Source organism: Panthera uncia, chromosome E1 (genome assembly GCF_023721935.1).
Source record: "Panthera uncia isolate 11264 chromosome E1, Puncia_PCG_1.0, whole genome shotgun sequence".
Taxonomy (NCBI): Eukaryota; Metazoa; Chordata; class Mammalia; order Carnivora; family Felidae; genus Panthera; species Panthera uncia.
This window is the reverse complement of record NC_064814.1, coordinates 22,768,812-22,793,807: the sequence shown is the minus strand read 5'-3', so window position 1 is coordinate 22,793,807 and position 24,996 is coordinate 22,768,812. Positions and strand designations below refer to the sequence as shown.

General features: G+C 37.3%; 1 long non-coding RNA gene across 2 annotated transcripts in view; it reads left to right on the top strand.

Moving 5' to 3' along the window:
• LOC125926714 (uncharacterized) overlaps positions 1-24,996 on the top strand; it is a 210,962-nt gene that overhangs the window by 114,032 nt on the left and 71,934 nt on the right. The window contains exon 4 of one of the 2 annotated variants that reach the window (XR_007459140.1): positions 18,647-18,976. The exons of the other annotated variant lie outside the window; for it this stretch is intronic. This is a non-coding gene — a long non-coding RNA (uncharacterized LOC125926714). Of the gene's footprint in view, positions 1-18,646; positions 18,977-24,996 lie in introns of those variants that run through there. 2 annotated transcript variants of the gene reach the window in all.

The following is a 24,996-nucleotide window of genomic DNA, read 5'->3' as shown; positions in this document are numbered from 1 at the left end:
TTATTTTATTTTATTTTATTTTATTTTATTTTATTTTATTTTATTTTGTTTTATGAAAATATATAATACTTACTTTACTTTGACCATGTATTTTTTTTTTTTTAAATTCTTAATGTTTATTCATTTTTGAGAGAGAGACAGAGCACGAGCAGAAGAGGAACAGAAAGAGAGGAAGACACAGAATCCGAAGCAGGCTCTAGGCTCTGAGCTGTCAGCATAGAGCCCAACACAGGGCTTGAACCCACGGAACTGTGAGATCATGACCTGAGCCGAAGTTGGACGTTTAATTGACTAAGCCACCCAGGTGCCCCTACTTTGACCATGTATTAATAATAATTTTAAAAATAACTCGGTCTGGAATCAGGCGATTTGCTGTCTGTGTAACCTTGAGCAATTTACTTAGTGTCTCAAGGCCTCAGTTTTCTGATTTGCAAATTGATGACAGTACTAAGACCTAGCTTAGTGTTATTCCAAAGATTGAATGAATTTATGCATATAAAAAGCTCTTAGTGCCATGCCTGCCACATAGGGCAAGCTATACAAGCCTTACCTGTTACTATCAGAGTGATCAGTAGCAAAACCTTGAAACTAAAAGCCTGTGGGGTTTGTCTTCATGGGCAGGAAGAAGGTACTGGAGGGATGGAGTTCCAGACCACAGACACACTGAGAGAGTAGGAGGAAGATGCCCACAAAGAAAGAGAATGGAGAGGGATGGATGGGGGGAGGGGAGAGACACAAGAGGCCCCTGTCACTGCCTGTTTGGAAGAAAACTGGGCTGATCATAGTCTGAGAGCTGAAGTAGAAGTTTTTAATTTTTACAAAGATAATATGGTGCATTTCCTGAATATTAGCATCACACACTCAGAGGGATCTTTGACTATAATCAAACAAATCAATAATTCTATTGGGAAACATGAATATTCATATTAAGTAAAATGCATAAGCTGTTAGTCACTTTATACCCATGTAGGCCATATTTTGTCAACCAACAAGTTTGTTACAAACTTACAAAATAATTTTAGTATTTCAGAAATAAAATTAGATTTTGGAATGAAATTGGATTTTAGAATTATATATAAAATGGTAGAGGGGGCTAAGTTCATAGTAATTTTGTTTTAATTGAACAGTAAAATACTAAACATAAAGAACGTATTCAGTAGAGAGGATGTGGTTAAGTTAGCATGGATGGATTCTAGAGAAAGTGATTCTTGAGACTATTTTGTCTCTAAATAACTATTTATTATAGTACCTATATGTTGCCCACCATAATGAATCATAGCATAGCTCTGTGATTAGAAGAAAGCAACATGACTCTCCCAAAGGCTTGTTAGACGAAGTGGCTTATCCAATAATAAGCCCAACCAAGGGATTATTTCAAAGGTTCTGTTAGATCTTTATGTAACTTGGAATAGAGATTTTCAAAGGAAAATGGCTAAATAAAGGCCCGATTCTTGTTACCAGTGAAAGGACACAATTTAAAAGGGAGAAATGAGGGAAAGGGACCAATCCTTTCACTCAACAAATATTTATTGAGTGTCTATTCTATGCCAGGCATTGATCTGTGTTGTGGGATTAAATGTTACACACAGGGACCTTGCCTTAAGAAGACTAATGAAAAATAAAGAAGGTAATTTCAGATACTCTAAGTGCTCTGATAATAAAGTGGAGTAAGGTGATGGGTAGTTATTGCCTATTTAGGTGAGGTGATCAAGGAAGGAATGCTCTCTGACAAAGTGCCATTTGAGCCCAGACTTGATTTATTGAGGGAAACAGTCATGTGAAGACCTAGGAAGAATGTTCCAAACAGAATGTACAGAAATTTCCAAAGACTTGAGGCAGAAACAAACACATTGGCCTGTTTGAGAAAGCCACAAAACACCCATGTCAGCTGCAATGGAAAGGCAGGAGAAGAATGAAAAGAAATGAGATTGGTCGTTCATGGCCTTAGTGACTAGCATAGTGCATTTGGGTATTATTCTGCATAGTATGGAAGATTTTGGAGCAGCTTCAGAAAGGGAGTGACCTGATCTGATTCATGTTCTTCAAATATAAGGTTGGCTTTTTGTGGAGAAAAGACTGTCAGTGGGAAGTAAGTTGGAGGTTTTTGTGGTGGTGCAGTTTAAGGAATTTAAGGAAACACGGCTCATTGGTAAGAGAGTAAGAGAGGAATGGCAGTTAATGTGCAGATCTTTGACTTAATCAGATCGGGTGGTGGTGCACTATTGATGCACTAATGAAGCACTACCGATGGGATTGATTGGGGAAAGACCATATTTGGAGGGCAAAGATCATAATTTGGGGCCAGGTCAATGTAAGAAACTTACTGAATGCATATGGCATGTCCAGGTATCGATGCTAATTACAGAGGACATATAGCTCAGTCCTGGGAATATGGGTGTGGAAGTCATAGCTTATAGATGGTATTTAAGACACAGCACAGTGTAAAATCATCTCATTTGAGAGAATGTACAGAAAAAGTAAAACTGAAGACAAATTTGGGTTGAGAAGGAAGAGGAGTAAGTAAAGGAGAGGAATAAGTAAAGGAGAATACAGATGAAATAGAAATCCAGTTGTCATGGAAGTCAAAAGTGAGACTGTTCCACTCTACCAAATCATTTTGAGTGGTAGAGTAAAATGAAGACAGAGAGTTGACCACTGGGTTTGGCAACATGAAACTTACTCTTGACCACACAAAGAACTATTTTAGTGGAGTGATATCGATATAAATTTGATTACAGTTGATTGAGAAAAAGAACAAAATATGAAGTGGTGAAGATAACACAAATACAGCAACTTGATGGTTGTTTTTTTTTTTTTTTTTCTGAAAGTAAGTGGAGAGCTAGAGCTGTGGCTTGATAAATACACATAAAATAGTGAAGTCCTAAGTCCATTGTGAAAATGCCTTTTAAATTATGAAGTAAAAAAACCCACATTTTTTCTTAACATGCTTGCTTGTAAGATGTATTTGTAGACATGTGCTCATTCATGTATATGGATGCTTCAGCTCACATTCCTTAGAAATAATAAGAAAGTGCATCTGAAATTCACTATCATGGGATGATTTTGAAGGGATTTGGCCTGCAGTTCCTATGCACTTATAGATTGCTACACTAGATTTGGAATGTCAGATTCCCCTGAATACTTCAACTGCTTTCAAGACCTTAAAAAAACGAAGGCCAACACATCTTTTCCCTTCTCTGTTTGACCTTTCTCCATGATACCAATTCAAATACAAAAATGACTCTTGGTTTCTGTTCCAGCCAAATAGCTTAACTTGGGTACAAATGGTTTTAAGGATATGTTGGGGGGTGGATTGTGGGAGAAAACCAGCTTATGTGCATAAGGGGCAGAAACTTTTGAAAGGTGGTCGCAGAGACCTACCACAGACTTTAGAAATAATTTTTTTTCACAGAAGTGCTCAGGCCCTGTGAATAGGTATGCAAGTTTGGAAAGTAGGGCTATACCCCTGTAAAATATGTGATTTCTTGGTTTTATCTCGCTTATAGTATAGAAAAAATATTTTTTATAGGATAGCAGGAGGAATTAACCTAAATTATAATTCCTATTTATTGCAGCCATTAGAGTTGGTCACACCTCATGTGACTCGTGTCATTGTAGGAGTAGTAAAGACAATGAAGTTCTAGGGCAGTGAACAGGACCACATCTTTTCTTCTTTTATCCTTCCATAATGGCCAGATCAAGAAAGACTAGTCAGTGAAAAGGCTAGTCATCAGAAACACATTTGTTAGCATAGAGGAAAAAGGGAATGTGAAGAACACATTTTACTGGTGAGCAAATCCTACATGGATGACAGAAGACTGACTGTGAGGCAGTACCCCCTCCTTCCCACTTCCCAGATAGAATAAAGAGAAGGTGGCAGTTTAAGACCCTAGAATTTTATCAGTGATTACCATGAGTCAGTGAGCAGCAAGGTCAGGTGACCTTTGTATTCTCTGGGGGCATGTTGACTTAGATTTGGTTCTAGGACTTTCTTGCTCATCAAACACTTACCATTCACCATAACAATGATGAATCATGTTCAGAGTTCGTAGTGTTGCCTGTGCTCAAGTTGAACGTGCAAGTGTGGGAGACTTTATGCTATTCCCCACCTACAATTGTCAGTTCACTTCTAATGGTCTTATACTTTAGAAGAGATAGCAGAAAACCTAGCCCTGGAGAACACTGGGTCTCATAGGCAATGCTGATGCATAGATTGCACTGTATGGCTTTTCATGGTTAAATACAACCTTTGTTGACACTTGACTTAAGTGTGATTATCCCCAGTTGAAAATTTGAGAACCAGAACATTTAGGAGTGGATTGGTGTTGCATGTTGCTGAGAACCCTGTGAAAGTCTTCACTGTGAAGGGCTGGCACACAACACCTCAAATTTATAATAACTCCAGGAGTGAGCTCGGATGCACTCCTTGTATGTGGGGTTGTCTAACCACTAAATGATTGATGAAGGGCCTTAGTGGATAAGAATGTTGATTCACTGAAATGTGTAAAAAATGTACATTTCCTTTTTTTTCAGTATAAACTACCAAGGTATGGTCAATGTATTTAAAAGGCTGGTAATGTGACTCTTTGTTAGTGTTACTCTGTGTTTTATTTCCCTTTGCTTTCCTGGAACAACTAACTCTAATGAAACCTGACATCTTAGTGCTAAAATATGTTGACTCTCTCACTCTGCCCTTATTGTGCATTGAAAATGTGTATAAACTCTTTGCTAAATCACCGGTCTTAAAGTGTTTAGAGCTTCTTGGGTTTCTCAGAGGTGATCTTGGGCCCCAGCCTATTTGTTTTCTTGTTGAAATGTGGGGCAACCAGACATGAATGAAGGTGAGCAAAATTGGAATCAATAGCCAGTCTTTGCAGTGGGTGGTGTGGTGTGTACCGGCTTCAGGACCTTCAGGACCTACTAATCTCCCCAGCTGATGTTGATGGCTGCTGGACCCTGGCTGAGTTCTCCCAGAAAGTTGGGGTCAGAAGAAGATAATTGCCTTGCCCAATGTCATAGCCCAAGGGCAGCCCACATCTAATAAAACATCAATAGGGCAGTGGTATAAAGGGCTGGCCATCTTGCTTTACTTTGGAACAACCCTGAAGGGACTTCCTGGTTTCAGAGCTCTCTCTGAGCCCAGCTAATACCCCCCCCCCCTTTTTTTTTTTTTGCAATGCATGTCTGTTCAGTGTGTCCATTTGCCCATAGGAGTGGGCAGTGATCCCAAGAACTCCTCAGTAAACTTATGGCATGCAAACATTTTAGAGTGTTTAGAAGGTGAGCAAGCTATTTCTGACGCTGTCAAAAGTGTGGAATCCAATTCTAAATGGGAAAGACCGCTTTAGCAGGTCATGATGCAAGTGTCTCTGCTTTCTCTTTCTTTCTTTTGTAAACAGCCGGATGAACAATGTGATATGGGAGTTGTAAAGAAGCTGAGAGGAACTAGCTGTAATGAGGATTGAGCGAACTTGCTCAGACTCCATTTCTGTCATTTGGTCCCAATCTTTACTCGCTGATAGTTGTTTACAGCAGGATGATACACGTAGGGCAGTGTTTCTCAAACACACAGTGTTAAAAATTCAGATTCCAAGACCCTCCTCACTGGTTAGAATCTTTAGGGGGGAGGATTTTGTGATCTGTATTTAAAAATCATTCCAGGAGATACTTATATTTAGGCAATATTGGGAAAACATGACCAAATGTTTATCAAAAGCTGCTATTGAGAGAAACTATTTTTATAGGAATAACAGTGACAGATTATCTGTAAAGAGCTACATTTTGTTACCAGCTGCCTTATTCACGGGCTCTGAGGCCCAAATAACTACCTCTTCTGCCCTCATATTAGTTACCAAGAAAACCACACTAATGAAAATAGTAAACAAATTCGATGTTCTGTTTTTCAAAGCACCATTTGTTCATGATGGAAATTAATGCACCCTGGTGATAGAGGAAAAGAATCCTTTGGAGACTGGAAATGCTGATTACTTAATGCCTTCTTTTTGTGTGCAGGATTTGGGATAGATGATGATAAAGTAACTTTAGTCCCTGTCTGTGTAGACTGAATCTGGGGTTTGATGTGTGCAGATAGGCATCGTGAGCCCTTCCTTCTCAGTATTTCCTGAAGTTCCCATATTTCTTCCATATGCCTGGTGCTCTTCCTTACTTTGTTTTTTATGTTACAAAGGCATGGACACATGCTGGTAAATGTAGTGTATCTGTAGCCATATGGGAAGCTAATTCATGCTGCAGAACATTGTGATATCTTAAAATTTGTGACCTATCAGGATAAATTATTTTGATGCTGTTGCAATGATGTGAGGTCAGAAGTATCTTTTATTTTTCATTTCTTTAAACTATAATAAGCTTTCTGATGTAACAAGTTACCTTTCATTACAAGCATAAAAATAAAGTCATTCATGTCATTTTTGTTGGCTCTGCTAGGAAGTTAGCAATTTTAGACTCAAAAATTAGATTTAGTTACTCTTTCATGAGAGTATTGGGGATATCAGCATTTCACCACTTTTAAATAGTGATAACCAAGAAGTCTGCAGAAAATAAGCTTTATTGCATCTATGGTAATGAAGCTTGCTGTTCCAAGGCTCTAACAATTCCTTTGGGTGTCCCAAAGAGTCAGAGCCAAAATAGCCGAAAGTGTGTCTTTTTGACAGTCTAAAGACTTCATAGACGTTGATTTCCTATCCTTTTGACACTTGTATGGGGTTGGCATTTCCTCCATAAATGTAGTTGGTTTCCCTTAGGATCATTCAGTGGGTTTCTTTGACAAATTTACAGCCCTGAATGGATTTGTGATCCTAAGATAAAAATCTTTGACAAATTTCTTTTTGTTTTCTTCCTCCTGACTTTGAAATTGTGCTTTGCTAATTAAAAGTTTCAGTCTGATTACCATAGCTTTGTTATTAAATTAAAGACAATTTTTACTGAAAAAATTCAATAGCTATGTTGTGTGTTTTGCCTGGAAAAAATATACATGTTATTGCTTAGAACTTCAGATGTAATGGACAATTTCACCGAGTATTTAAATATTTGGGCTACTTCACATTTGTTTTTCTCTTTTTACAAGGTGATTTTTTTTAAAACCTGGATAAAAATACTTGTATTTCCATAGATTATGGCAATACATAGACACACATAAAGATAGACATAGTTAAACAGTATATGGACATACATCAGCATGAACAATAAGATGCCTCAGTCAAAGTTTGCTGTGTATTTCAACCTGTATTTATGGTCAGCAGACTTTTGGCAATAGAGAAAAATATAAAACATTGAACATTTCATAACTTGTAGTTGAGAAACCAGTAATCAAGCAACTTTTCCTTACTTTTCACAGTACCAAAAGCAAACGGCAACAACAGAAACTAAAACAAAATGTTTGGATTATTTTACCCTTTTGGATGATCTTGAGGCTGTATTGAAAGTAGAGAAGAGGTGGGTCACGGTGAATGAAATTTCAGTTGAGAATCTAACTGGGATTTGGTAATTAATGGGACTCACTGAAACATAAACTTTCTAAAGGCAAGAAACTTACTTGTGCTAAATGGTCAGAGTACAATAATAGACAAAAGAGAGTAGGTAGTCACTTTTTTCAGTAAACGAGTAAATGAAAAATTAGAAATGAAGGAGATAGTTTTATCTGAAGTTTCTTGATTGGGATGTTGAATGGTAATCTCCAAACCTGAGAAGTCCAATATGGTAACCACATGTGGCTATTTAAATTTAAACTAATTTGAATTAAATAAAGTTAATTTTTATGTTAACCAGCCATATTTCAAGTATTCAACAGACACATGCTGGTCATGACTCCACTGGGCAATGTCGATACAGAACATTTCTATCATCACACAAAGTTCTGTTGGTGAGCACTGCTCTCAACAAAATGACCATTGTATGTCAGGAATGGGATTGCTGCCTTACTACAGTGTCACATTTCCAACTATGTTGAGACAAGTTGTGCTGACTCTGAAAACTTGACATGTTTCAAATGCAGTACCAACTTTCTTTTAGATTCGGCTCCTCTCAAATCCCTATTTCAATGCTTATCTTCACCATTCTACCAGAAACCCAGGCTCAGATATATGTGTTGTCCCTCTTTCTATATGGTCAGATTAAAATGCTGTAGACTTTTTTTTTTTGCCTTTAGTGTCTATTGAATACTTATTTCTTATTCCTGCTGCATAGTGAGTTACATAATTTGGAATATACTGACATTTATTATAAGGGAAGATGGTTGGTCACAAGAACAAGCACTCTGATTCCGGTGGGGGGAAAAGATACACAAATAAGGCAGAATTGTCACCAACACCATCTTTGTCTAATTTAGTATGTCAATAATATATGTGACATTCCAGTTAAATTGTTTTTAACACCTTTATTGCTGAAATAAACTGCATATATTTAATCTGTACATTTTGGCAAGTTTTGACATATCTGCACACCTGTGAAACCATTACCACGGTCATGATAATTAATATACCTCCCAAGTTTACTTTATGCCCCTTTTACTCAATCTCTATCCACTCACCCCTTCGACTCATCTGCTTTCTGTCACTGTACGTTCATTCAAATTTTACAGTTTTATATAACGGATCACAAATGTATGTTATATAAATGCTGTTTATGTATGTGCTGTTTTTTTTTTTTTTTTTTTTTTTGTCTTCTTTTACTCACAATACCTGTTTTGAGTTTCATCTAATTTGTTGAGTGTTATCTTTATTTTTTAAATTTTTTTTTTTTCAACGTTTTTTATTTTATTTTTGGGACAGAGAGAGACAGAGCATGAACGGGGGAGGGGCAGAGAGAGAGGGAGACACAGAATCGGAAACAGGCTCCAGGCTCCGAGCCATCAGCCCAGAGCCTGACGCGGGGCTCGAACTCACGGACCGCGAGATCGTGACCTGGCTGAAGTCGGACGCTTAACCGACTGCGCCACCCAGGCGCCCCGAGTGTTATCTTTATTTTTAAATTTAAGAGTAGTATTCCATTGTATGGTTATACTACAATTTGTTTATCCATTCAGTTCTTCATAGACATTTGGGTTCTTTTCAATTTTTGGCTATTACAAATCTCTTGTGAATATTAATGTACAGATTAATGTGTGGACATATGCTTTCTTTTCTCTTGCACAAATACTTTGCTGTGGAAATGCTTGGTCACATTATAGGTATATCTTTAAATTTTTAAGAAACTGTCAAACCATTTTCCAAAGTGGTTGTGCAAGTTTACATTTGCAAAGCAATATAAAGGAGTCCCATTTGTTCCACATTCTAACGAATACTTTACGTAATTAGTCTTTTTAATTTTAACTATTCTCAGTATATGGTAGCATCTCATTTTGGTTTAATTTGTGTTTAAATCGCATTTTCCAAATGCTCATTTACCATCTGTATATCTTCTTTAGTGAGGTGTTGGTTCAGACTTTGGACATTTTTGTGTGTGTGCGGGGGTTGTCTGTTTTTTTATTAGCGCGCTATAAGATCTTTATACATTCTAGACTCTAGTTCTTTGTCAGATAAGTATTTTGCAAATGTTTTCTATCAGTCTGTGGCTTGCTCTTCCATTTTTATAATCGTATCTTTTAGAGTATAAACATTTTCAATTTTGATGAAGTCCAATTTAACTTTTAAAAAAAAATTTAGACTTTGTGCTTTTTTCTGTCCTATTGAAGGTATTTAAACCAAACCCACTCTCATTAAGATTTTCCCCTGTATTTCTTCTAACAGTTTTATAATTTTACCTCTTTCATTTAAGTCTGTGATCTGCTTTGACTTAAGTTTTATTTGTAGTGTGAGAGAAGCATCAAGGTTCATGGTTTTGTTTATGACTGTCCAATTGTTCTGGCAAAATGTATTAAAAAGATGACCTTTTCCCCCCGTCGAATTGTCTGGTTACTTTGTTGAAAACTGATTGACAACCTATGCATGGCTTTATCTCTAAAGACTCTGTTCTTTTATTTTGATGTATATGTTAATCTTTATGCCAGTACCAGACAGTTTTGATTCCTGTTGGTTTGTTATTAATTTTGAAATCAGGAAGTGTATATTGTCCTACTTAGTTCTTCTTTTTCAATGGAGGGGCTATTTTCAAGGCCTTCTGCATTTCCACATAAGTTTTAGAACCAGGTTGTCAAGTTTGATGCACGCAAAAACCCTGCTTGGATTTTGATTGGGGTAAAAATACTGATTTTTCCCACCTATGAACTTGGTATGGTCTCCATTTATTTAGCTTATTTAATTTTTTTCTCACTAATGTTTTATAGCTTTCAATGTATTAGAAATATTTTGTCAGATTTATCCCTAATTATTTCAGTTTTGTGATGCTACTATAAAATCGTATTTCTTTTCAATTTTAATTTCTGATTGCTCATTACTAGTGTACAAACATAATTTATTTCTTTCAGTTGGCCTTGTATTTTGCAAACTCAATTCACTTTTTTACATCATATTTCCAGTCTGTATGCTTATTATTTCTTTGCTTTATTGCACTACCCAGAACCTCCAGTAATATGTTAAACAAATGGTAAGCTCAGACATCAATGCTTTATTACTAATCATGGGAGGAAATCATTCCATCTTTCACCATCATGTATGATATAAACTCTAGAATTTTTGTGCATTCCTCTTCTCAGATTTAGGAAGTTTCCTGGTTCTAGTGTTCTGAGTGTTTCTTTTATCATTTAAAGCTTCTTGAATAAACTTCAATAGTTTGTTCTTTGAGGAGTTTGTCCACTTCATCAAAATTGTTGATTTTAGTAGCATAATATGATTACAATAGGTATTTTTTTTTTTAATTTTTTTTTTCAACGTTTTTTAATTTATTTTTGGGACAGAGAGAGACAGAGCATGAACGGGGGAGGGGCAGAGAGAGAGGGAGACACAGAATCGGAAACAGGCTCCAGGCTCCGAGCCATCAGCCCAGAGCCTGACGCGGGGCTCGAACTCACGGACCGCGAGATCGTGACCTGGCTGAAGTCGGACGCTTAACCGACTGCGCCACCCAGGCGCCCCATACAATAGGTATTTTAAATTATTTGATTGTGAGTTTTATCATCTGTGGGATTACCAAGTCTCACGATGGGTCATATTCACCCGTTCCTTTGCACATCTGGACTTTTTTTTAAAATGTAGATTCTGAATTTTACATTTTAGGGTGCTAGATCTTTTTGTAATCTTGTAAAGGTTTTGGAACTTTGTTCTGCCCACAGTTAAGTTACTTGGAATCAGTTTGATTTTGGGGGGGGGGGCTTGGTTTCAGTTTTGGTTAGGAAAGACCAGAGATCAGCATTTTGTATAGGACTGAGTTATCCTTATTGCTGAGGAAGTACTTCGAATTATTCTACCTGATGCTCCACCTGTTTTGAGGATCCCTCACCCTGGCTGGTGGATCTATGAGTTCCTTTTTTTTTGTTTGTTTTGTTTTGTTTTGTGTGAACTCTGAGAATAATGAATAATTCCTCCTGCTCCTTGCTGATAGTTCTTTTCATGGTTCACATAGTTTCTTCAAAAGTATTTTCTTTCCATCAGTATACTGCTGAAGACTCAACTGAAATCCTCTGAAGATCTCCAGACCTCTTACTGCTACTCTGCCTTGTGAAGTCTACCTGTGTTAGCATCTAATTTTCAACTCTGTCTCCTCCACTCAGAATATGGTTTTCCCCTCCCTGGGCCTTGAAACTCTTTCTTGGCAGTACATTTGGGCAGTCATACATTTCATCTTGTTTTTGTTTTATTCTCATTTTATTATTTTTTCCAGTTTTATGAGATATGCATAACATACAGCACTGTGTAAGTGTAAGATGTACAGCAGAATGACCTGGCACACATGTTGTGAAATCATTATCACAGTAAGTTAACAGTTCACCTGTTTGTCTCCTTTCTCCCAGGGTACACTGCCCTGGTGCTTATTGTGTAATGTCTAAAAATTGTTTTCACATATATGAAATACTTCCACATAGTTTCTAGTTAAATCATTTTACTTTTTTCTCCAAATTATTCAGTAATTAAGTGTCCTGGAAAAAATGTGCCAAATATATCCTGGAAAATACCATTATATTTAGGGCACCAGTTCACCAATTGAAGATTCACAGCTAGAAGATATTTTAGTGGAAGAAGGCAGAAGAACTAGAGAGTCCAGCTAGCCTTTGGAATTTTTTATGTTTATTTTTGAGAGAAAGAGAGAGATAGAGCATGAGCGGGGGAGGGGCCAAGAGAGAGGGAGACATAGAATCCGAAGCAGGCTCCAGGCTCCAAGCTGTCAGCACAGAGTCCGACGCGGGGCTCAAACCCACGAACCGTGAGATCGTGACCTGAGCCGAAGTTGGATACTTAACCAACTCAGCCACCCGGGTGCTGGGGATTTGGAATTTTTTAAATCACTCTCAGCTAATCAGATAAATCTAACAATGAATTAAGGTGAACATTCAGAGCAAGAAACAAAAAATGACCTTAGAATGCTTTCCTTGGACTGTATGCAATTGTTCTAGTGGTATTCAGAAACTGAATCAATATGATCAATACCTTGCAGTTCGGTAAAAGATTATGCATAGATGTAATTGTCTCAATACTCCAACTATATAAGAATAGGCCTGTTGATTTTCACAGCCCTGTAGACTTATGTCTGCATGCAACTGTATATTGTCTGGCAGGTTCTGGCTCAATAGGCCTGGAAAGCAACCTTGGAATCTGTATATTTAATAAGTCCCACACATGAATATGAAAAACATGCTCTGTATTCCAAATACCACAGTATGGAAACAGAGTAGGATTGATTTTGAGTGAAGTGAATCCAGAATATATTTTAGGGTGAAAGTTCATCAAGGAAGGTCTCTGTATGTGTCTGTAGGTCTGTGAGTCTGTGAGTGTTTTGGTTTGAGAGTTGATATGTGTAGGTAAAGATGGTGGGCAAGAAACCCCTTGACACAGCAACCCCTAGATACAGCAAGATTACAAGTATTTTCCCATGGTTATGTTGGAACTTTGTGGAAATAGAGAAGGCTTGTATAGTATTTCTCCTCCAAACCCAGTACTCATATGGGAAAGTTGGATTTACTTAATAAAAAGAGAGATTTATGAAAGTTAGGGAAAATACATGGAATGTGTAGTGAGGGCAATTTTGAAATCTGAGACCCTGGAGATTTCCTTAAAACAAAGAAGAGACCCATTTATCTAGAATTGTTTGGATTAAGGCTCCCTGGTACTGTTGGGCTAGGAGGGAGGGATTCAGACATCCTTAGGGATCCTTTCAGCTTTGTCTCTGTAATTCGACATGAATAATTAGCCTTTAAGGCAGTTAGCCATTAACCAGCTTTCTTTCCACATACTCACCCAGTACTGTTTTCCCTTATGACAGTCACCTTACCTACTGCTAAATGTATTTAGAAGCTATTTGGTTTACACTTCTCCAAGTCTATTATTTTAGGACTTTTTTCCCTTGTCTGGAATCCTGTAATGTAGAAAGTGTTGGTTATTTCTTTTTTTTTTTTTTTTCATTTATTTATTTTTGAGAGAGAGAGAGTGTGCATGAGTGGGGGGGCGGGGGGGGGCAGAGACAGGGGGACACAGAATTTGAAGCAGTCTCCAGAATCTGAGCTGTCAGCACAGGGCCCGAAGCGGGGCTTGAACTCACAAACTGTGAAATCATGACCTGAGTCAAAGTCCTATGTTTAACTCACTGAGCCACCCAGGTGCCCCGGAAAGTGTTGGTTATTTGAAGTTATGGCACACTAACTCATAGGAATTATACGAAATGGTGACCTCTCTCTGTCTCTGTCTCTGTCTTTGTCTCTTTCTGTGTGTGTGTGTGTGTGTGTGTGTGTGTGTGTGTGTGTGTATAAATATGAACCTCTGAGCTTTATATCTAGAAATCCTTTTCAGATAGACTTGAATAGGATTTGATCAATTCTAATTACTTTCTATGTGACTATTCCAATAGAATTGTAAACTTGAGTATGTCTTAGTATTTGGCTTTTGTACAGCAGATGCTAATTTCTAAGAGTAGAGGCTTCTTGTTAATTCCAAATTGCCACAGTGCCTTTTTTGTATTTTTACCTTGTTCAGAAAGCCTTTGGAGGTGGGGAAGAACTACAGAATGTTTAGTATTTCTAGATATTTTTACTTTTCACCCCTGTGATACAGAGCATTATAGTGTTTAAAAGCCTAGTCTTCAGAGTATGACAGCATATTCGCAAATCTCAACCCTGACAAACTTGTTTATGAAACTCAGTGGTACCATTTACTAGCTAAATGAACTTGGTAACAATTTAAATTCTATACTTTGATTATTTTACCTCACAGATGGGTAAAAATCATACATTCTTCATGAGTTCTTCATGAAGTTGTTATGGAAATTAGATGTATTGCATCATAGCATGTGGTAAATAGTAAATGCTAAATAAAAGTTAAATATCAACTGTTATTATTATTATTAATATTAGTAGTTGTGTTACCTAGCATTTCTCAGAAGAATCATTAATCATTGTTACATGAAGTTTAATGGAAAATCAAAATTTGGAGTTGTAATAATTTTATGTGATTTTATTAATTTTTTCAGAGCTGTGATAATTTTTAGCTTGGTGTTAAAGTTTCTGTAAATGTTTGTCCTTCTGTTTACTTAGAGAACATATGACAAACAATTCTTGCTGCTACATTCCCTAGAGCATATGAGGTAAAGTCTGTTTGAGAAGCAGCTCTATCACAAACCTAAGCTTTAAATTTGAAACATCTGCCATTGACTCATTAATGTTTAAGAAATGAAACTAATAATCTCTTCACTTTCCAATGTCTGTATTTACAAGAGAGAATCAGAGGAAGTAGTCTCAAGGAAAAATATTGATTCCCCTTTAGCAAACTCTGTTGAAATGCACTGTTGTAGACCTTGTTATTTTTAAGTGTCTGGATTTTCTTTATGAATTCATTAAAAAATATTTTAGCGGCTCTGGTGGCCCAGTATCTCATTCCAACATAAACTTACCACTGGAAAGCACATACCATTTGGCTCACCTTTTCATTTCATGGCTTAATAATAATGACAAATTACAGGTGCTGAAATGATGTTATATCCCTTAGCATAACTGATTCAAAGCTCATATTATTATTCTTTTCTCCAGAACTTCTTAATATATATGGCATCTCTCTCCTGATTGGCAGTTAATGTCTCACATGCTGGAATTCAATTTCAATAACATGAAAATGATATTACCTTTCCTAATTGGTAGTAACATGGGACTGTCATTATATCTCATTTTCAACTTCTCTGTTAGAGTATAATGTATATTTTGTTAGATTTTCAAGTGGTGTAGGCTGAAATGCCCTTAATAGCAAAAGTGTGTCTCTCCTAATCTGTATTTATCTAGATCTCTTGAATCTTCCCCAAATAAATTCTTCCATATCTCATTTTCTGACCATTTGAAATATGTGAAAAATTGCTATATAAAACATCCAGTTGTTTTTATATTATTCAATTGATCTCTAAAAGTATGTAGAAATCCATTACATTAACGTTATACATTGTGACCCTGGTAAGTTCACTTATCAAGTTCTCATAGTTTTGCTATAGCTTTTCTTTGGAAGTTCTATGTAAATGATCATGCCATGAAAGAAGGTAGTGCTACTTCTTCCTTTCCACTCTATGTGCTTTATTTTCCCTTGTCTTATTGCATTGGCCAGGAATTCCAATACAGTGTTGAGTAGAAGTGGTTTTAATACCTTTGAATTGTTTCTCATTTTAGTTAGAAAGTTTGCAGTCTTTCATTATTAAGCTTGATATTAGATGCAGATTTTGGTAGATATGTTTATAAACATATCTAGAAGTTTTTAGAAGTTGAGGAAGTTTTCATTTATTCCTAATATACTCACAATGTTTATCATGAATGAGTGTTTAATTTTGCCAAATTTATTTTATGCATCTACTGAGATGACCATAATTTTTTTTTCTCTTTTATTATAACATTGTGAATTACATCAATTGATTTTTAAAACTTAAACCAAATTTACATTGTTAGAATAAAACCTATTTGATGATGATGCACCTGATGGAATTTGACTTGTTGAAATTTTCTTTGGAACTTTTGCTTCTGTGTTTGTGAAGAGTATCGATCTCGCAGCTTATGGTTTTGTTAGCAGGGCAATACCTGCTTTATATAATGCATTGAAGGTGCTGTTTATTTTATTTCTGAAATATTTCCTTGGAATTAATTTTATTTCTTAAATGTTTGATAGAAGTCATTAGTACAGCCATATGGGTGAGGAAATTTCTTTTGGGGAAGATATTTAATTGCAAATTTAGTTTACTTAGTTGATGGGGGCAATTTAGATGGTCTATTTCTTCTTGTGTCAGTTTTGGCAAATTTGTTTTTCAAAGTAGTTTCTATTACATCTAAGTTTTCAAGTTTGTTCATATGATTATTCATAATATTTTATTATTACCCTTTAATTTCAAAACTATATAATGATGTCCTCTTTATTCTTGATTTTGGTAATTTTTAGTGGTTAGTCTAAGAAGAGGTTTATCAATTTTATTCTTTAAAAAAAACTAGCTGTGGTTTCATTGTTTTTTTTTTAAATTATTTCCACATTTTCTATTTTATTGTTTTCATCTGTCATCTTCATTATTTCTTTTACTTTTGGTTTTATTTATTTATTTAGTTTTTTAACTTTTTAAAAGTTTACTTACTTATTTTGAAAGAGAGAAAAAAGAGGAAGGGGCAGAGAGAGGGAGAGAGAATCCCAAGCAGCCTCCACAGTGTCATTGCAGAGCCTGATGTAAGACCTGAACCCACAAACAGTGAGATCATGACCTGAGCCTAAATCACGAGTCAGATGCTTAACTGACTGAGCCACAGGCACCCCTTACAGTTTTAATTTGCTCTCTTCCTTCTCCAGTCCTTCACTTCCTGCTCTTCTTCTCTCCCTTTCTCAGTTCTTAAGGTAGAAACTTGTATTATTGAATTTAAACTTCTCTTTTTTTCTAATATAAACACTAAAAACTATGTATTTCATTCTACACTTTTGTACTTGTATCTTACAGATTTTAGCATGTTGTGTTTTCATATTCAATTAGAAGTATTTACTATACCTTGTTTTTTTTTTTTTCATGAATTATTTAGAAATGTGTTCTCTAATTTTGAAGTATTTGGATATATTACAGAAATATTTCTTGTTTTTCTTTTGTTTCCAAATTTAATTCCATTGTAGTCAGGGAACATGTTATGGTTTTTTTTTTTTTTTTTTTTTTTTTTAGGTTTGTTTGTTTATTTATTTTGAGAGAGACGGAGACAGTGCAGGGAGGGAGGGCAGAGAGAGAGGACAGAGAAGGAATCTCAAGCAGAGTCTGTGCTGCCAGTGCAGAGCCCAATGTGGGGCTCGAGCCCATGAAGCTGTAAGATCATGACCTGAGCTGAAACCAAGAGTTGGATGCTTAAATGAGGCAACCACGCGCCCCACCATGTTATGTTTGATTTCAATTCTTGTTAATTATGGAAACTTACTTTAGAGTCAAACATACGATTTATCTTCGCGGATAGTTCATGTGCACTTGTAAAGAGTTTGCACTCTATGGATTTTAGCATGTAATTTTCTGTAGATATAAACTAAATTGGCTGATAGGCCAACCAACTAAATTTATATCTATATATTCTACCAAGTATTACAATATGAGCGTTGAAATATTTAACCATAATAGTGCACTTGTCTTTTTTTCCTTTTACTTGTATCAGTTTTTACGTCAAGTGTTTTGATAGTTGAAGATTAAGCCACTAAATTTCTATCTGACATTCTGGTAGAAGTTACGATAGAATATCATCTCTAGGTTCCATCTGCTTCTAGAATTAAAATAGTCTTCCTAATTGACGGTGTAGATGGAGGGGGCAGTGTATGAAATACAACAATCCATGGAAAAGTCAGGTGAGAGGTAGTCATGGTGGATGTTTACATGTGTTTTGCAGGAACCACAAGTGTGGAGGGAAAGTTGGTTATTTTCGAAAGATGTGTTATGTTCACGCAGGTCTTCAGTCAAATGGAGCAGGGGATTAAGTGAGGACTTTGACTGTAGGCAGGGACACAGGAGCACTTATTAGGATGGTGGTGGGTTAGAGTAAGGAATAGATACCAAGGCAAAGGCTCGTTGTGGATATTGTGTTAGAATAATGAGACAGGCTGAGAGTGCCAAACCATAGATGCGCAGCGCCTGTTACTGATAATGCCAGATATCAGGTCAAACTGTGGGATTAATCTGGGTAGTAGGTATAATATAATGAAAAGGGCACTAATTTTTGATTCAAGCAACCTTGAGTTCAAAGTACTTATTATAACTTTACACATATTTTGTGCTTTCTGATCTTGGAAGAGATACTTAGAAGAGATGCCTGTTTTCTCATTTTTGGAATTGAGATGATATCCATTTCACTGTACCTTTTTTACATCTTAGATGTAAAACATCATGAAATTTAACATATGAAATGTACAACACAGCTCATAGTAGGTTTTCTACAAATGTTAGATTTGTTCCTCCCTGGGAAATGCTACAGTTAGGATGAATATAGAAAAAGAGAATATGCAGCTCTGAGGCATTTATGTTGCGTCAAAATGAAGAATTAAAAAAACAATGCTTTTTTTTTTTCCTCCTCTCTCAGCAGTCCTTAATGCTTGAAGTATGAAAATCTTGAAGAAAGCTCTCTTCTCTGTTAGAAAAGTGAAATCTCACTGCTGAGAGAAGATAGTGGCCTTTTCAGACAGATGCCACCAGCTACCCATGATCGCTTCTCCCCTAAGTTGTGGCTTTGTTGTAGAACACATCCAAAGCCAGTGACTGCTGACAGTTTTGCCTTATGGGTTCTTCTGTCCATCACACCGCCTGTTTTTCCTGGGGGAGGGTGCTATTCTTAGATCCTAAGAGAGACTTTACTGTTGCTTTTCTTTTTTAATAGAAATTATTATTTAGCTCTGTAAAGTGAGAAATAAAAACCATTTTATAACCATTTATCCCTAATTCTCTTATAAGGCTGCAGTTGTCCTCATGTATGCTCTTTCATGCACCAAAACACTCATGGGTTTGGTTTATTGCCCTGCAGCTCTATGTTTGTATTCTCCTTATTCATCCTCGCTTGTGGCCCCTGTTTCACAGCCATCTGCTTTCGACAAATCCAGAATGACAGCACATTACTTGTAGTGGTCTTCCACACCCTTCCCTATCCTTGCACAACTGTGGTTAAATTGTCTTTATTTCACGATTTTACTGCCTGCCAAAGACGATAGCCATCAAAACTGATAAATCCTGAAGTGCTTCCATTAACCAATCAGGGGTTGTCACTGCTGTCAAATCTGCCCTGAGAGAGGCCATTTTTGGTAGCTTAGAATTCTTTGTGTGTCCACTGGGAATAGATATGTTTAGCCAGTTTAAAAAAAAAAAAAAAAAAGCTTTTTTGACTCCACACTTAGTTGCAGAAACCAGTTCTAGAAGCTCAAAAAAAAAAAAAAATTCTGCTCCTTTCAAAATTTAAAACAGGTTTGGTAATTTTCTTGTTGCTCTTTGCTTGTTCTAGAAGGTGATTACACCTACTTGTCTTAAACATGGTGAAGAAGAAACAAGCTTTGAAATTTCACACTTGGAGACAATCAAAGAAACCACGAGAGAATTTGTAGCAATCTGAACGCATCAAGAAACAATAACGATAGACAGGGCAGCAATGAGTGACACATGTTGCTGAGTGAGACTCTCTACGCTCAACAGCACCAAGTTTGACATTTAAATTGCAGGCAGCCCTGGGTCCATTCCAGGAGCTGCCTGTGGGTGAACACAGTTCTGATCACTTGCTTGAGGGGCGCAGTGGGGGTAAAGAGAAAAAAAGAGAAATCAAATTGTTCTCGGAAATCATGCTTAATGTAGAAATCTGGTTAATATTAAAATGCAATCTGCAGTTTTCAAGTATTCTATTCCTCAAGGAAAATATTTTCTGTTCAAGGGGCAGGAGCAGTAAGCACTCTCTTATTACATCACTTCCTATGTCAGGCCCAACTAGCATTCAGAATGTATTACTGTATTGATAATGCTAATTTCAAAATGATGCCTCCCCCCTCCCCCTTTGGTTAAAGGGTCTGGGCAAAATTCCAATCATATGGATCAATTTAGCTTTAGATGGTGCTGGCCAAACTGATATTTCATGCACTATATAGACCATAGTTCTTCCACATGCTCAGCAATAGTAGCCATGTGTCATCTCTACTCATAGCATAGCATTCTGTTTGCAAAAGTTTCCCAAGAGAGCAGCTCTCTCATGGGCTTTAGAAAAGAATATCAGCAGCTTCAGAAGGAAGAGACATCATATCTTTCTCTACACATGCAGTCTTCAGTCTTTGAATTACTAGGGAGTTAGGAATTGATTTCTGGAGCCCAACTTTGTGCTGTGTTCAAATGAACTCAGTATTTTCCCTGTAGGCTTAGCTGGCTTCATTGCAAATACTCTCATCACCAGGAGGACTTGTGGATGTAACCACTAGTGTTGAGCCTCCCTTTATCCAATTTTTTTCTGCAGTGTTTTAAAGCATGAAACTTATGGGGCGCCTGGGTGGCTCAGTCGGTTGAGCATCCGGCTTCGGCTCAGGTCACGATCTCGAGGTCTGTGAGTTCGAGCCCCGCATCGGGCTCTGTGCTGACTGCTCAGAGCCTGGAGCCTGTTTCACATGCTGTGTCTCCCTCTTTCTCTGACCCTCCCCCATTCATGCTCTGTCTCTCTCTGTCTCAAAAATAAATAAACGTTAAAAAAAAAAATAAAGCATGAAACTTACTAGAATGAAACTTTTCACATATCTGTCCCCTACATAATTACTCATTCATTAAAAAAAAAAATCAGTATGAGAGTACCTAGTGTTCTAGACCAGAAAACAACCGTTTCATTTATCTTGAGTCCCTCCACTTCTTTGAAGGCAGTGGGTGACCTGCAGGGTAGAGCTAATCGTACCCATGAAGAGCTCCAAGAGAGAAAGCTTACTTTCATTTAGCTGCTACTAATTCATCCTTTTAATTTAATCTTTTGCAGATTTCCTCCAGTCAGGAAATATTTTTTATTTTTATTTTCATTTTTTGAGGTAGAGAGAGAGTATGAGCAGGAAGAGGGACAGAAGGAGAGGGAGGGAGAGAATCTCAAGCAGGCTCCACGATCAGTGCAGAGCCCGATGTGGGGCTTGATCTCTTGATGATGAGATCATGACTGGGTTGAAATCAAGAGTTGGATGCTTAACCAAGCCACCCAAGTGCTCAGGAAATATTTTATACTAAATTTGATGGACCTGTCCATATTTGTTTATTTATTTATTGACATTCATAAATTCAGTGATGTGAAATGAGCATATTTTTAGAGCTAGCAATAAGTTTAGAGTCCATTCTTTGCTTTTAGAGCATCAGATGCTACTCAAATGTGATTAAAACCTGAGACCATATTCTTTATTTAAAAAAAAATTTGTAATGTTTATTTTATTTTTGAGATAGAGACAGAGTGCAAGTGGGGGAGGGGCAAAGAGAGAGGGAGACATAGGATCTGAAGCAGGCTCCAGGCTCCGAACTGTCAGCACAGAGCCCGACACCTAGCTTGAACTTACAAACTGCGAGATCATGACCTCAACTGAAGTTGACGCTTAACTGACTGAGCCACCCAGGCACCCCTCTTCTTTATATTTTTAATCCCTCATAATGACTACATTTCATGATGCAATTTTAGTGCAGTAAAACTGAACTACTTGAAATTATAGAATTTATTACATTGTTTTAGTTACAGTTACTAATTGATTGAAGCCTGCCAGCTGACATCACAGATGGTCAGTTGGTTAAACAATTGCCCTATTGTTTTTCTGTGTGAGCCAAATAACACCTATTTAGGTAAAGAGTCTTAGGCTGGTCACATCTGAGGGCCAACCAGTGCTCATATGACCGATGAATGCTTGCTTGTCTGAATGTTATGGGATACTGACAGTATTGTGATAGATTAATTGGTGTAATGACCACCCTGATATCTCAGTAGCTTATTTCTTAGTGACCTCAACACTCCATGAGGGGCTGAAGAGATTCTCTGTTCCACAAAGTAATTCAGGGACCCAGGATCCTTCATTCAGTAGGCCCCAGTATTTCTTAGGATACAAATGGATCCTCTGCAGCTGATGAGCTGGAAAGGGAGCAATTGAAAATGGCAAAGGCAAAAAAAAAAAAAAAAAAAAAGGCAAAGGCATACTTATTTCTAATTGCTGTTTCTAGAAGGTTACATATGCCACTTCTGCTCACATTCCATTGCTGGGCAGTGTTCATACAGATCCAATTGAATGTAAGAACAGGAGTGGAAGGTAGTCTAGAAGCATAGATATGCTGGTAAAGTTTAACAACTGGCTCTTGAGGAAGGAAAAAAAAAAGCCCTGATTCACAGCATTTGCCATTTCCACCATGGCCTATTTCGAGCTACTGATGGGGTATCCCTAAATGTGGACAGAGTGAGGACAGCGTGTGCACAGTCAGCCCTCATGAGTCAGCGTTCGTGCACTTCAGCACGTCACTGCCCCAGAGTATGCCAGGGAAGAAGAAAGCCTGGTCAGTGGTGGGCATGGCAATTGATCTCACTTATGGTGCGGAAGACTGAGTGAGATGGACACAGGCATGAGCTGTGGTGCTGACTGCTTCTAAGGTGCTCAGTGTACTTGGAGAGTGATGTCATTCATTATACAGATACCTAGTATCCTAATACATAGTTACTATTTCCCAGACACTGTCTCAAGGGATTGATATTTAACTCAGCAACTCCGTAACGTAATTATTACTTTTATCCTTATTTTACACTTAATGCAGACTATGGCAGACTTAGTAATTTGCTCAAGTAAGGCGTAATTGATTCTGCTTAGGATTCCATAGTAAGCTATGTGGAAATGAGGCATAAGAGCAGGGTCATGAAGGAGAAGATTTTAATAGGCAAGACAGAGAAAGAGGGAAGGAGGAAGGGAGGGAAAGAGAGGGGAAGGGAGGGGAGACAGGGAGAGGGTAACAGAGGGAGGGAGGAAGAGAGGGAAAGGAAGGGAGAGTGATAAGGAGGGAGGGAGGGAGAAAGATGTGTCTGAGTGTGTATGAGTATTTGGTTGAGGGTACTGTTCTAAGCTAAGGAAACAGGATAATGAATGTCAGCAAGGTAAGGTGTGTAAATTTATGATATAATGAAGATATTCATGTTCTTTGACCTTACTTCCAGGAACTTATCTTAAATAATTTTAACAAAATCCAATATTTGTTTGTATATATACATAAGATATTGTTACAGAATTTTTCATTATCAGTCAAAAGGAAGGCACAGGCCTAATAAGATAGTGATTTATGAAATTCCATCTGAGTACTGATCAGATGGTGATGGTGATGATGGTGGCAGAAACAATCTGTCGCTCTGTGTCAGGTCCAAGCAGGAATAAGCAGGAAAGGGAAAGCATGAGCCCATTGTACTGGCTTACCTAACTCATGAATGGATTGTATAAGGGTAATTAACTAACAGTTGCCTGATTATTTAGAAATATAAAGTATTTGTGGTAATGGAAAAATCAGAACACTAAATGGCAAGTAAAATGTGTATACATATACAGGAGGGGAAGTTTACATGCAAAAAAGAAGAAAAAGAAAAAGGAAGTCACAAATTTTGAGGTATGCCATTATATATAATATTTTTCCAAAATACTTATTAATATTTAATAAAAAGTTGATTTTTAATTAGAAAATTCATTTACATAGGTTTAGAGACTAGACCAGTGTAATTGGAGTAATGAGTAAGTGAAGGCTAGATAAAATTAACAATTAGGTTGCACACTGGAGACAATTCTAATTATCTTAATTTTAGAATATAAATATAAAATAATATATATTGTATAATAATATATTGATTACCTTTTTAAAAATGTTTATTTATTTATTTTGAGAGAGAGAGAGAGGGAGGGAGAGGGAGAGAGTATGAGCAGGGGAGGGGCAGAGAGAGTGAGAGAGAGAATCCCAAGCAGGCTCCATGCTGTCAGTGCAGAGCCTGACGTAGGGCTCGATCCCATGAACCATGAGATCCTGACCTGAGCCGAAATCTAGAGTCAGATGCTCCACTGACTAAGCCACCCAGGTGCCCCAATATTATCTTAATTATCATAATCTTAATTTAGGTGAATATAGTTCACACTTGAAAGGATGGGAGGTATTAGGGGCACCTGGATGGCTCAGTCAGTTGGGCATTCGACTTTGGCTCAGGTCATGATGCCACAGTTTGTGAATTTGAGCCCCACGTCAGGCTCTGTGCTGACAGCACGAAGCCGCTTCAGATTCTGTTTCCCTGTTTCTGCTCCTCCCGCTTCCCCCTCCCCCCCCACCAAAAATAAACATTTTTTAAAAAATGGGGAAAAAAAAGGATGGGGAGCTATTAGTAGTTTTTTGAAGAGGGGTATAATATGGTATGAATTTCACATCAGACAGGTGACTCAAGAAACAGTTCGATGATATCCTGGAAAAGCAAGACTATGAATTTAGTATACCAGTGAGAAATCTCTTGAAAAAAGACTAGATGAGTAAAGAAGATACAATTTAGGTCAGTAGCAGTAGAGTTTAAATGAAAAGGAAATGCATACATTGCACAGACAAAATCAGGAAGACATTGATTTTCGTCATAGGGGAAAGAGAGAAAAGCAAGTTTGAAGAGGGAGAAGATATAAAGAAGTTGTGGGAGAAGCTGATTCGGAAATTTTAGGCTACACTGCATCAATATAGCAGCATGCTCTATATTTGGAAATGCTCTGTGGAGATGGATGGACGTTTAGATCTGAACTGTGGAGAAACATCAGGGTAGGGGGTATAGATTTGGGGATCATCAGATTAGAGTCCCTTGTATACAAAGTGAGAGAGAAGGAGATGGGCCAGACACAGGCTGGGGAGGAAGCAGAAAGAGGTGCAAGAAGAGGAACATGGTGGTGATGGGGGGGCGGGGGGGGGGGG